Below are 11,583 nucleotides of genomic sequence, written 5' to 3' on the forward strand. Positions count from 1 at the left end.
TTCAGATGTGTACACTGGTTTAAGATTTTTGTGGCACAAGATTGTATCAGTTTGAGAAAGAACAGACTGTACCAAACAACTTAAAAAGGGGACTGGGAGCAGTTAATGCAGTGTTTTTCAACCTTGGGGTCCAGACCCCAAGTGGGGTCGCCTGAAATTTCTAATAATTGAAAAAAAAAAAAAAAAAATTAAAACTTACTAATAAAAAGTTACATTATAAGTCTAAATGTTGTCTTAAATTAACGTTTATTTGCAACATAGTAGAGTAAACTGTTACATGATCAAAAACAAATACATTTTAGCCAAAAAAAAGTCTCTGTTTTGAATGTCTGGGGTCGCCAGAAATTTGTGATGTTAAAACGGGGTCACGAGCCAAAAAAGGTTGGAAACCATAGTACTAAATAGAAGTGTTAGATGATGTGGAGCCCAGCCCATGTTTTCTAGTCAAACTCTTCCTCTGCTGTGATGGTGAACCAGCTGTCACCGTCTTACCATGTCAGATTGTACTAGGTCAGGGGTCAGCAACCCTGGTCCGAGAGAGCCACTATCCTGCATGTTTTAGATGTGTCCCTCTTCCAGCACACCTGACTCAAATGATAAGCCAATCATCAAGCTCTGCAGAAGCCTGAGAATGACCATCAGGTGTGCTGGAAGAGGGAAACACCTAAGACATGCAGGATAGTGGTTCTCTAGGACCAGGGTTGCTGACCCCTGTACTAGGTCATTCTGTTATCCAAAACACATTGGCTTGTAAGGCCGCTGTGTTTGCCACATTCAACCATAATTTGCTCCAAACATATAGCAGAGACACTTAGAGCTCCTAAGTGTGTTTGAGTAGACCTGTCGTACGGTGTGTTCTGTCATATCACCCAACTCTATTTCAAGTCACTCCAGAAACTTTCATAACTCAAACCTCAAAGCGGTTTCAAAGGGCCTTTTGAATAAATGACCTGAATCCAGTGTAATATCAGCGCAAACACTCCCGCCTAATTTTAGACCCCGGTAACACTGAATATTTGTCAGCGAGCATTAGTGCATGCAACTAGCTGCTGTGCAAACAAATGATCTCGCTAGTTTGGAAACCAAGGACACAAACTGTGCAGCGACCTACGTCAAAGTTGAGAGTGGCCAGGCCTGTTTCTCACTCACACATACAATGCCTTGTATGCTGTCATTTCTTGATCAGAAGTGACTTCATTTCCATTTACAGTATATATTGGTTTTCCTTGAGCACAGTGAGCTTTATGTGTTTGTGTCCCAGTTCCCGTAGGAGAGCCCTGGAACGTTTTCTGTTTACGGCTTTACTGTGATAACATTTTCCCCTCTGAATCACAGGCAGCGCTGTGTAGTGGTGCCACCTTTTCCCTGCCCACTAACAGGACACTCTCTGTCAGTTGGCTACACCGTCAGCTCCCACACTAAAGTCCCTTTGAAATACCAGTTTGTTTATTCTACTGTGCTAAATATGCAGTGTGCAGTTTAAGAAACCTCAGATTGACTGAAGGGAAAGGCAGCATCTGTGTTGATGCCTCGAGCTTCTGTCATTTTTAGCTTAATCCTGCAACTTCAACAGTGTTTATTCAGGTTCAGTATCTTTGTTATAGTCTCAGCGGCTTATCTGTTTTCATGGTGGGACCTTGCTTTTTGTTTGCAACACTCTGTACCTCTTAAAGTTATGTTTTATTTTTTAATTCCTTAGATCACAGTACAGCTTGGCCATTTTTCACTACAACTCGTTTATAATGTCCACATCCGAAACTGGAAGTGCTATTTTTGCAACTACTTTCTATAATTATGTTCATTTATGTTTCTTATCCAATACCAATCGGCATGGTCCTCGTGTAGTCCAAATGGCATAGGGTGCAGGTCCAGGTGGCATCATACGTTTTCATTTTCTTTTAAATATTGGTTTGAGCAGATAGGGACATTGGGGTGTGGACACCATTAACCCATAAAGACCCAGAGCTACTTTTGTGTCAGTTAGCTCTTTGAGTGTGCTCCTTTATGAATTGAATTCACATTATCTTCATTTTTAAGATCAATAAAAAGCTCTATAAAAACCTTGGATTCACTGGAAACCGCTTTTTGAAGAAGCTAAAAATTGGCCTGTTTTTCTAAACCAATGAAAATAGATTATAATGCATTGCTGTAGATTAAACTACCATTTATAAGCAAGTCCAAATGAGCGCAATCTTATATATTTATTATATTTTTTATATTAGATTAGATTAGATAGATAGACCTTTACTGATCCCTTGGGCAGAGCCCTCAGGAAATTGGGGTAACATGTAAGATGTGACATACAAATTAATTCTTGAACATTGACATATTTACTGCATAATAGCTTCCTTTACTTTTAATACAGGGTGTCCCATAAGTCTCCATACATAGGAGACATAATACATATGGTTCTAACATGTATTTCTTTATATTTCTTCTTTATAGTTCTTCAGCAGTGGAGGATACGCATTGAAATGTGTTCCAGACAAAATGGCAGTCATATAGAGCATATTATAAATAAAAATGGTTTATGTCAAGAAACGTTTATTTTTCCTATGTATGGAGACGTATGGGACACCCTGTAGTTGAAGTTAATTGTGTTGATAAACTTATACTTTTACTTAAAGGAGCTACACGTAACAATTTATTTGTAAAAACAGAGCTAAGCTAACAGCTACAATGTAAACTGTCAGCTGATGCAGCATGTGAAGATTATACGACACAGTGTTATTTTGAGTGACTGTCAAAATAAGCATCTATGAGTTTTAGTTTGAATAAGAAAACTTGATGATATTGATGAAACCATAATACAGATGTGTGTAGACTATGAACTTTATACTTTATTTAGTGAGTGATACAGTCTGTGGATACATTCCACTGGTTCGTTGGTGGTTTGTGTAGTCCTCAGTATGTTCTGGTACATGACGTCCCCCTGCTGATGAGAGTTTAGAATGTCAATACCACACCTTTAAGCAAAGTTTTGAATGCAGAACTTTAATATGAAGAGCACTGTTAGAGTTGTGTAAGTCAGTGGTTCCCAACCTTTTTTGGCTCATGACCCCATTTTAACATCACACATTTCTGGTGACCCCAGACATTCAAAATGGAGATTTTTTTTTGTTTTTTTTGCTAAAATAAATTTGTTTTTGATCGTGTAATAGTTTGCTATACTAGGTTGCAAATAAATGTTAATTTTAGCCCACATTTAGGCTATAAAATGTATATTGTGGACAGAGGCAGAAAAGCCAGGTGTAGATTACTGCACAAAGTGAGAATTTGATTTTCCTTGGTCAGGATATGTACAGTCAGTCCAGCTTGGATTTACAAGGCTGACAATTAATACTGAACAAACAAGAACTCAAACTATGAATTATGTAAGAGCTGCAGCATCTGAAACCGACCACAATGAACATTTGAAATAGGGATGTAACGATATGGAAATTTCATATCAAGGTTATTGTGACCGAAGTTATCACGGTTATCATTATTATCGCGGTATTGTTGAAATTGTGCTCAAAATGTTCAAAAAGTACTAATACACACACTGAAATAATTTAACCACATTGTATTTTGAAAATAAATAAATAAATAAAAAATAAAATAATTGGCACAATGTACCTTCTGTTGGCAGAAACATTCAAATGTTAATCCTTAGTGGTCTGAGCCTATTTTGTCCGTTTTTCAGTCCTTTTGATTTTGCCTTTATATACTATATAAACAAATGTTTACTATACACGTTTAGGATCTTTTTTTTTTTTTCAGCACAACTTCATTTATATCATCTGCCTATTAGTTTTTTCACTTTAACCTACTATAAAAACATAAAAGGAAAAAAAACACAAAAAAAAATTATAAAATCTGATTTGAAAAATGTATATAATTTATTGCACAAATAACACAAAGATGCTTAACGAACCTTTTCAAAGACTTTAAAAGTGAATATTGGTTCCAAATATTAAAATTAAAATTGTAATAAATTAAAACTATATTCAAATATTTGACATAAAAGCAGATCTTTACATAGGGTTTTTTCCCCTAAAAGTGTGGTAATCAAACACGGTTATCATGATAATTGGAATTTAAACGGTAATACTAACCGTCTGCAATTTTACCGCTGTTTATCGTTATACCGGTAATTGTTACATCCCTAATTTGAAAGATAAACAGTACCACAGTGCTTCAGTTTCAGCTTCACAGTTTGTAATGTATTTTATGTATTGTGATGTCTCAACTCACCATATATTTTTTAGTAGTAAGGGTTTTTTGTTTTGTTTTTGTTTTGTTTTTTTATCAATTACTAGAAATTTCAGGTGACCCCATTTGAATTCCAGGCGACTCCACGTGGAGTCCCGACCCCAAGGTTGAAAAACACTGGCGAAAGTATTTTTTACCTCCGCCAAGGAGGTTATGTTTTTGCCAGGGTTTGTCTGTTGTTTGTTTGTTTGTTTGTCTGTCCGTTAGTGTGCAACATAACTCAAAAAGTTATGGACAGATTTGGATGAAATTTTCAGGGTTTGTTGGAAATGGGATAAGGAAGAAATGATTAAATTTTGGTGGTGATCGGGGGTGGGGGGGCCCATGGGGGGGGCCACTGATCAGCCTTGGCGGAGGTCTGTGCTCTCCGAGTGCTTCTAGTTTTTTATCTGGGATGTGACTTTTTTTTTTTAACATTACAAACACTTGAAATTTAACTGCTGGTAGAAATTGTTACTGTTACTTCGTTGGACACATAGTGCTGGTACGTCAACAGTAAAAGTAATGAGTTGAATCTACCTGTTGAATACCTCAGCCCCTCTGTGCTGGGGGTGTGTCCATCAATACCTGCAGCACACCTGCTCATGCCAGACACACAAAGGCTAGGTTATAGCTAGTAGTGCTAGCGCTGTGGCCAGTTATTGGTGTTGTGTGCTCCCTGCTGTCATCACTCCTATTAGATGCTGTGGAGGAATGTGCAGGCCACAGCTTCCCTCTGCCCCGCTGCTTGGTCAGCTGCCAGCTTAAATCACGACCCCCTTTTGTATGTGGCGGCAGGACAGCCACACCTGCAGCCACCACATGCACGACTAGCCTAGTTTTCATTATAGATTATTCATCACAGCGGTTTAAGAGCTTGTGGAACAGCTTTATCCTGTTAATGAAAACCCATCCAACTATGACTTTGTTAAAGGAAGTGAGAGCAGCACTTTGAAGCTAATGAGTCATTCCTCAAAAGAAGTACTTTATAGTTTGTATGTGTTTGTTTGACATCTTCTAACATCAACTCACATATAGTTAATTAGTATAGGTTTCAGAGATTCTACAGAATGTATTAGCTTTGTAGTGCTTTCCTTTTAATTCATTTTAACTTTATCATCATGAAACTAAATGAAAGGACAGCTGCAGCTAAAGTGACAGTGGAAATAAATATAAACACAATAATAACACAGTAGTATTCACTTGTACCGAATGAGGTGCTTTGTCTAGTAATAGAGCTGCTGTATTGTAAATATAGCAGCAGGACAAATTATCTGAGTGTTAATATTAGAACAGAATAATTTTCAATTAAGAATATTCTTTTCTCTCCATCACGACCACATATATTCAATAAAATATCATATGATACTTTTGTTTCAAGGAGTATATGTATTATTAAAACTAAATATTGTTAAAAAGTGTCCCTCCTGAACAAATAATAACCTCAATCCAATATAGTGAGTTTATGGCCTTATTATCAAGACCCACGAAAAACTGATTACATAATAACAAACGCAACATCTATGTGAAATTAACTTAAAATGATTTATCCTGTAAGATCTAGATATTGAATAATACGGTGTTATACAGTTCATTAGAGGAAGCAGCAATAAAGGATGGATGGAAATCTATGTGTGTATCAGAGTCTATACAGTGATAAATAGAGATCCCAATATAAATGGATTAATACTCAGATTTAATGCAGATGGTGTTGTATTCTGCTGTAAATGATTTTTCTAGATTTAGATTGTTGAAAATAATCACAAAGTGATGTGTCTTGGAGTATCACATTATATCCCATTATGTTTAATTAAAATGCCTTTGGCACGATGTACATTTTGTTGCCAATTCATAAAAATAGTGAGTCACAGCACCTCAGTTTGTAATTTAATATTTATTCTGTCAAATTTCTTAGTCTGATGAAGATCTGGACTCTTGTCCTGGTCATAGACAGTGCAAACTTTGACTTTATTGCAGCAAACATTGCCTTTTTACTCTCAGATGAAGTCATGAGCCTAATATCACAACATCACTAATCACTAATTTCCTTCAGTGAGCTTTGCATTGCAGTCAGCACCCCCACAACTTGTAATATTAATGATCCTAACAGTAGAAGTATTTTAAAAGTCATGATTTTGGAACATACTAATTTGCCTGTTGTTTTGCGTTAAAACCCTCTAAAGCTTCACTCTTGTTGTTTGTTTGATCCAGGGGTGTCAAACTCATTTTCTTTCAGGGGCCATATTCAGCCCAATTTGATCTCCAGTGGGCCGGACCAGTAAAATAATAGCATAATAGTAGGGATGCACCGATACCGATACAAGTATCGGGCATCGGCTCCGATACTCAGTGTGTGTACTCGTACTCGTACTTGTAAAAGATGTCCGATACAAATGCACTGATACCACTTCCGGCCATGTGACATTCACAGTTCAGTGCAGCAGGTACGTGGCAGTGGAATAATGTGTGGAGATTTAACCAAATAAATGACGGTGATAAAAGTAACGCTCACTGCAAGTAACGTTACAGACACAGACAGATACGGACGCAGCGTTCTGTCTGTCCTCTGCGTACATTCCATCCGTTTTCCAGGTGCTGGCGGATACATACATAGAATGAGAATACCAGTGGGTGTACAGAGCGGTGCAGACCACCGCCAGCGGAAGTGAAAACGAAACTTATCACTCATTTCTCTTTTCTCTTCCTGCTGAAGCTAAGCTGTTAAACCTTACCAGTGAAACGCTGCAATATTAGGATCACATTAGTGTTACCTCTGTCGTCTCAGTGTTCGTTATTACTGACTTTCTCCTTCTTCTCAAAAACTTTACTCTTCTTCGTGGTATTTGTCCAGTATGGTTAATTCAGAGTGGCGCCCCCTGGTGAGTTAATTGAGAAACGCTCATTCCAACACATTAAATGTCAGTAGCAGCACTTTGTTCCAGTCAGACTAATGACAACGACAATAAAGCACATTTACAAAAGGAACTAACAACTGGAATGGGATTATTAAGGACTCGTATCGGTACTCGGTATCGGCAAGTACTCAAAAGTAAGTACTCATACTCGTACTCGGTCTGGAAAAAAGTATCGGTGCATCCCTACATAATAGCCTATAAATAATGACAACTCCAATTTTTTAGTGCAAAAAATAATACTAAATGATGAAACTATTTCTATCCAAAACAAAAAAAGATGTGAATAACTGGGAAAAAAATGAAATTTCTGAAGAAAAATAAGTACAATTTATTAATATTATGCCTCAACTTATGATTTCTACATGTGCATTACAGATCAGATCTACCAAGGCACAAAATAGGCAGAATATTGTTAAAATTGCACTTATTTTTCTTTAGACATTCCAGGTTGTTCATATTTGTTCAGGTTATTGACATTTTATTGTTAAAGGATATCAGAATTTAATGTTCTTTGCAATAAGTCAAAGAGAAAAAATTGGTGTTCCCATTATTTATAGGCATAGTATCAAACTATTTTTCTCACATTAAACCAAGAAGAAAATTTGGCATCATTATTTCTAGGTTATTATGCTATTTTTGAGTTTGATGCCCTTGGCTGTTAATATCTTCAGGGTAATTTTTGCACTTTGTAAATTCATCCCACGGGCCGGATTGAACCCTTTTGGCCCCCAGGCCGCATGTTTGACACCTGTGGTTTAATCTGTTACAAAACCCAATCGACAGTTTGTTTTTACTGTTTTCTTTATGCTGGACTTTGTTGGCCACGCTTTAGCGACCTGAAGGAGTGTTTTTTTTAGTTTCATGGCAACCTCATAACATCCGTAGACTGTATATGAAGACAGATGAAGTAACGCTATAGAAGAGCAAAGCCAAAATACTGTGGTTACAGGAGCTGCCATTTTACTTCTGTGACGAATTTTGCATCCAGACATGGTAATAAAAACAAACTTTCCGTAAGGGTGATGTGTTGACCGCAGCCTGATGAAATCTACCTAAAAAGACAGAAGTAACCTTTGTGAAAATGACCTGGATTGGTACTGTCAGCCATCTTTAAGTGCAGTCTTTGACAAACCATGACCATACAAGTGCTGCCTCTGGACAGAACTAGGCTGTTTTCCTATTGTCAGCCTTTATTCTAAGATGAGCCAACCCCATTAAAAACACTGGATTATAATCAAGAGGAAGATGGATGGTCACAAGGCATCAAACATGGCTGAGCTGTTTGTTTTTTTGTATCGGGGGTGTCATAAAGCAGTCGAGTGATGTGAAAAACTGGAGGAGCGCATGACATGAGGATTAGTCCGTCAAGTACTGAACTGAAAACACTAGTATTATGTTGTTTAAAACTTAAAATGATACTGTTTTCCTCACATTATACAACGTCTAAAAACACTTTATTTTGACTTTTCATTTTTATAAATAAATGCTGTAAATGACATAGGTTTTATTTGCAATTTGGGAGACATGCTGTCACTACTTTCTAGAATAAACAAAATGTTCCTTGTACTCTGACACATAATCTTCAAAGGATGGATGAGTAGTTTTTTTCCAGAGTTGACAGATGTGAAAATGGTATCAGTCGCGAAAACAGTTGTGCTTTCTGAAATGAACATGATTTTTTTTACCACTTTCTTGGTGTGTCATAGTTTGTCCAAATTCAGATTTATTAATATTATGGCATTGATTTTCACTAGTATTTTTAATCACATTTTAGTCCATCATTCCTAAGGAACGAATGAAGGCAGAGGCAGCAAAAGAAACACCTTTTTACTCAAGTAGGAGTACAGACATTGGTAATAAAACAGTAAAAGTACACATTCAACTTCTTTACTGCAGTAAAACAACAGTACAGTAACCTATTACTGTCCTGGAAAAACAATGAAACCACTCAAATGTTAAATAAAATGTGAATAAAAATAAAAATTAAAGAATATAGTGAATACAGTGACCATAAATTCTGCTTCAATTTGCATTTTCAAGTCAGCATTCAGCAACAGAACTCAAATGTTATGACGCCTCCAGTCTCCGAATTACATTTGTCTTCTGTGATATTCACTGATGGATACACTAAGGCACAGGTGTTAAACATGCGGCCCGTGGGCCAAATCTGGCCCGCCAAAGGTTCTAGTCCGGCCCGTGGGTTGAAAGTGCAAAAATGAACCTGAACAGTCCAGGTTGTCCAAATCATTTTGGTTCAGGTTCCACATACAGACCAATGTGATCTCCAGTAAAAATAACAACACATAACCCATAAATAATGACGACAAAATTTCTTTGTGAAAAGTTATGTGGAAAAAATTTAAGTGATAAAAATAACTTTACACTATGAAATATTACATTTACAAAACTATTCTTTCACAATAAAACACAAATAAATACATAAATAAAAAGATGAACAACCCGAAATGTGCAATTTGAACAATATTCTGCCTGTTACTAAATGTTTTGTACATTTATGAATCCACTGTGATCTGTAGTTGTGTTTAATAAGAGTTGGAATATTGTAGAAGTTGTTCAAATTTTAGCTCCAAACTCCAAAATTTTAACAATATTCTGCCTGTTACCAAATGTTCATGTAATATTGTGTGGAAATGTACATGTATAAATAATAAGTCGAGGCATAATATTGTTAAAATTGCACTAATTTTTCAAATTAAATTTCTGTTTTTGCAGGTTATTCACATCTTGTTTGTAAATATTTTCATAATTTAAATGGGGGTTTTTTTGTACTGAAACAAAAAGAAAAACTTGGATTTGTCATTATTTATAGGTTATTAAGTCATTATTTTACTGGTCTGGCCCGCTTGACATCAAATTGGGCTAAATGTGGCCCCTGAACCAAAATGAGTTTGACACCCCTGCACTAAGGCATCTTTTCATAGTGTTCTTATCAGATCCATTAACTTTTAAAACTGTCAAAATGTTTGAGACGCATAAATGAAAAGGAGTAGAACGTGCAGACACTGACAGTGTGTTAAAATGTAAGGAGCAAAAGATACGCAGCAAAAATGTAAATCTTAGCTAGTGTATTTTCTCATTTCTAGTTAAAATATCTCATCACATTTAAAATAAGACATAATAACCCAAAGAGTAACTTTTCAGTGAGATATAAGAACTTATTTTTAGACAATAGATCTTGAAAATCTTATTTCAAGAAATCTTACCGAGATAATTTTCACTTGTTCCATTGGCAGATTTTTTTTGCTTGAATTAAGCAAAAAAATCTGCCAATGGAAGAAGTGAAAATTGTCTTATCTCACTGAAAAGTTACTCTTTAGGTGATTATGTCTTATTTTAAGTGTGATGAGATATTTTGACTCGAAATGAGACAAATACACTTGGTAAGATTTGGATTTTTGCAGTGTACCTACAGATGCCAGAAAACTCCTCTCACCTCTGAACAAAGGTGATGTACAGTCCTGTGCAAATGTCCTATAGTCCAACATTATGTTACTTGGTTTAGTAAAGTTCTTATGTCCACACATATTTGTCTCTGTACTAAGATCCAATCTGTGAAATATGTACAGCAGAAAAAACTCATGTTTCAGGTCAAAAAGAGCTTCTATAAACCAAAGTGGTCGTATTTAGTGTGAGCTCCCTTTGTACTTGACATGTTTGTTTTGTTTTGTTTTGTTCAGACAATATGAGATTTATTGCATTAATTTTGTGATGTTTTTATCAGGTTTCATTTAACACATGCCAGATGTTTCTAATTGTTTGTGCTGCTTCTTGGCATGGGGTCAGAGGTCACACTAAATACTTTTACAACACATTTAGTTCAGTTTTTTTGTGTCTTTTAAGGCTGTGCGCATAATTCCTGTATTTCTTGTTATATCTGAAGAAAAGAGAATGAGAAATAAATATGTATGATCATTTCAACTCTGAAGAAACAGCAAAGCTTGAGGTGGACTAAGACTTTTATACAGTACTGTATAGTGTTTTATCATAGTCCTTTTTCTAGACCAGTAAATCAGTCAAATATCAACAACAGTCCAGTTGTAGTAAGTTTTTCTTGTTGGTACTGTTACTGTTGCGTGTTGAAGTGGCCTTGTGCAACACACTGAACCCCAAGTTGCCCTCAGAGGCCGTCACATGGTGTGTGAATGGGTGAATGGAGCACATTGTAAAGCATTTTGTGTACCATCACGTTAGAAAAGTGCAATAAAAATGCTAGTCTATTTACTGGTATGCATATAAAGTTATACAAGAGTTTGCATCAGTCAGTGAAAAGTATGTGATGTTAATAGTTTAAATCTACACTTACATTTTGTGTAAAACTACTAAAACTCTCACACTGAGGATGAATGAGCGTAACAGAGTGGTAAATAATAATAAAACAAACCACAGACGGAAAGTCTTGCATCTCCGCGCAGCA

This window comes from Sphaeramia orbicularis, chromosome 9, assembly GCF_902148855.1.
Source record: "Sphaeramia orbicularis chromosome 9, fSphaOr1.1, whole genome shotgun sequence".
NCBI classification, from domain to species: Eukaryota; Metazoa; Chordata; class Actinopteri; order Kurtiformes; family Apogonidae; genus Sphaeramia; species Sphaeramia orbicularis.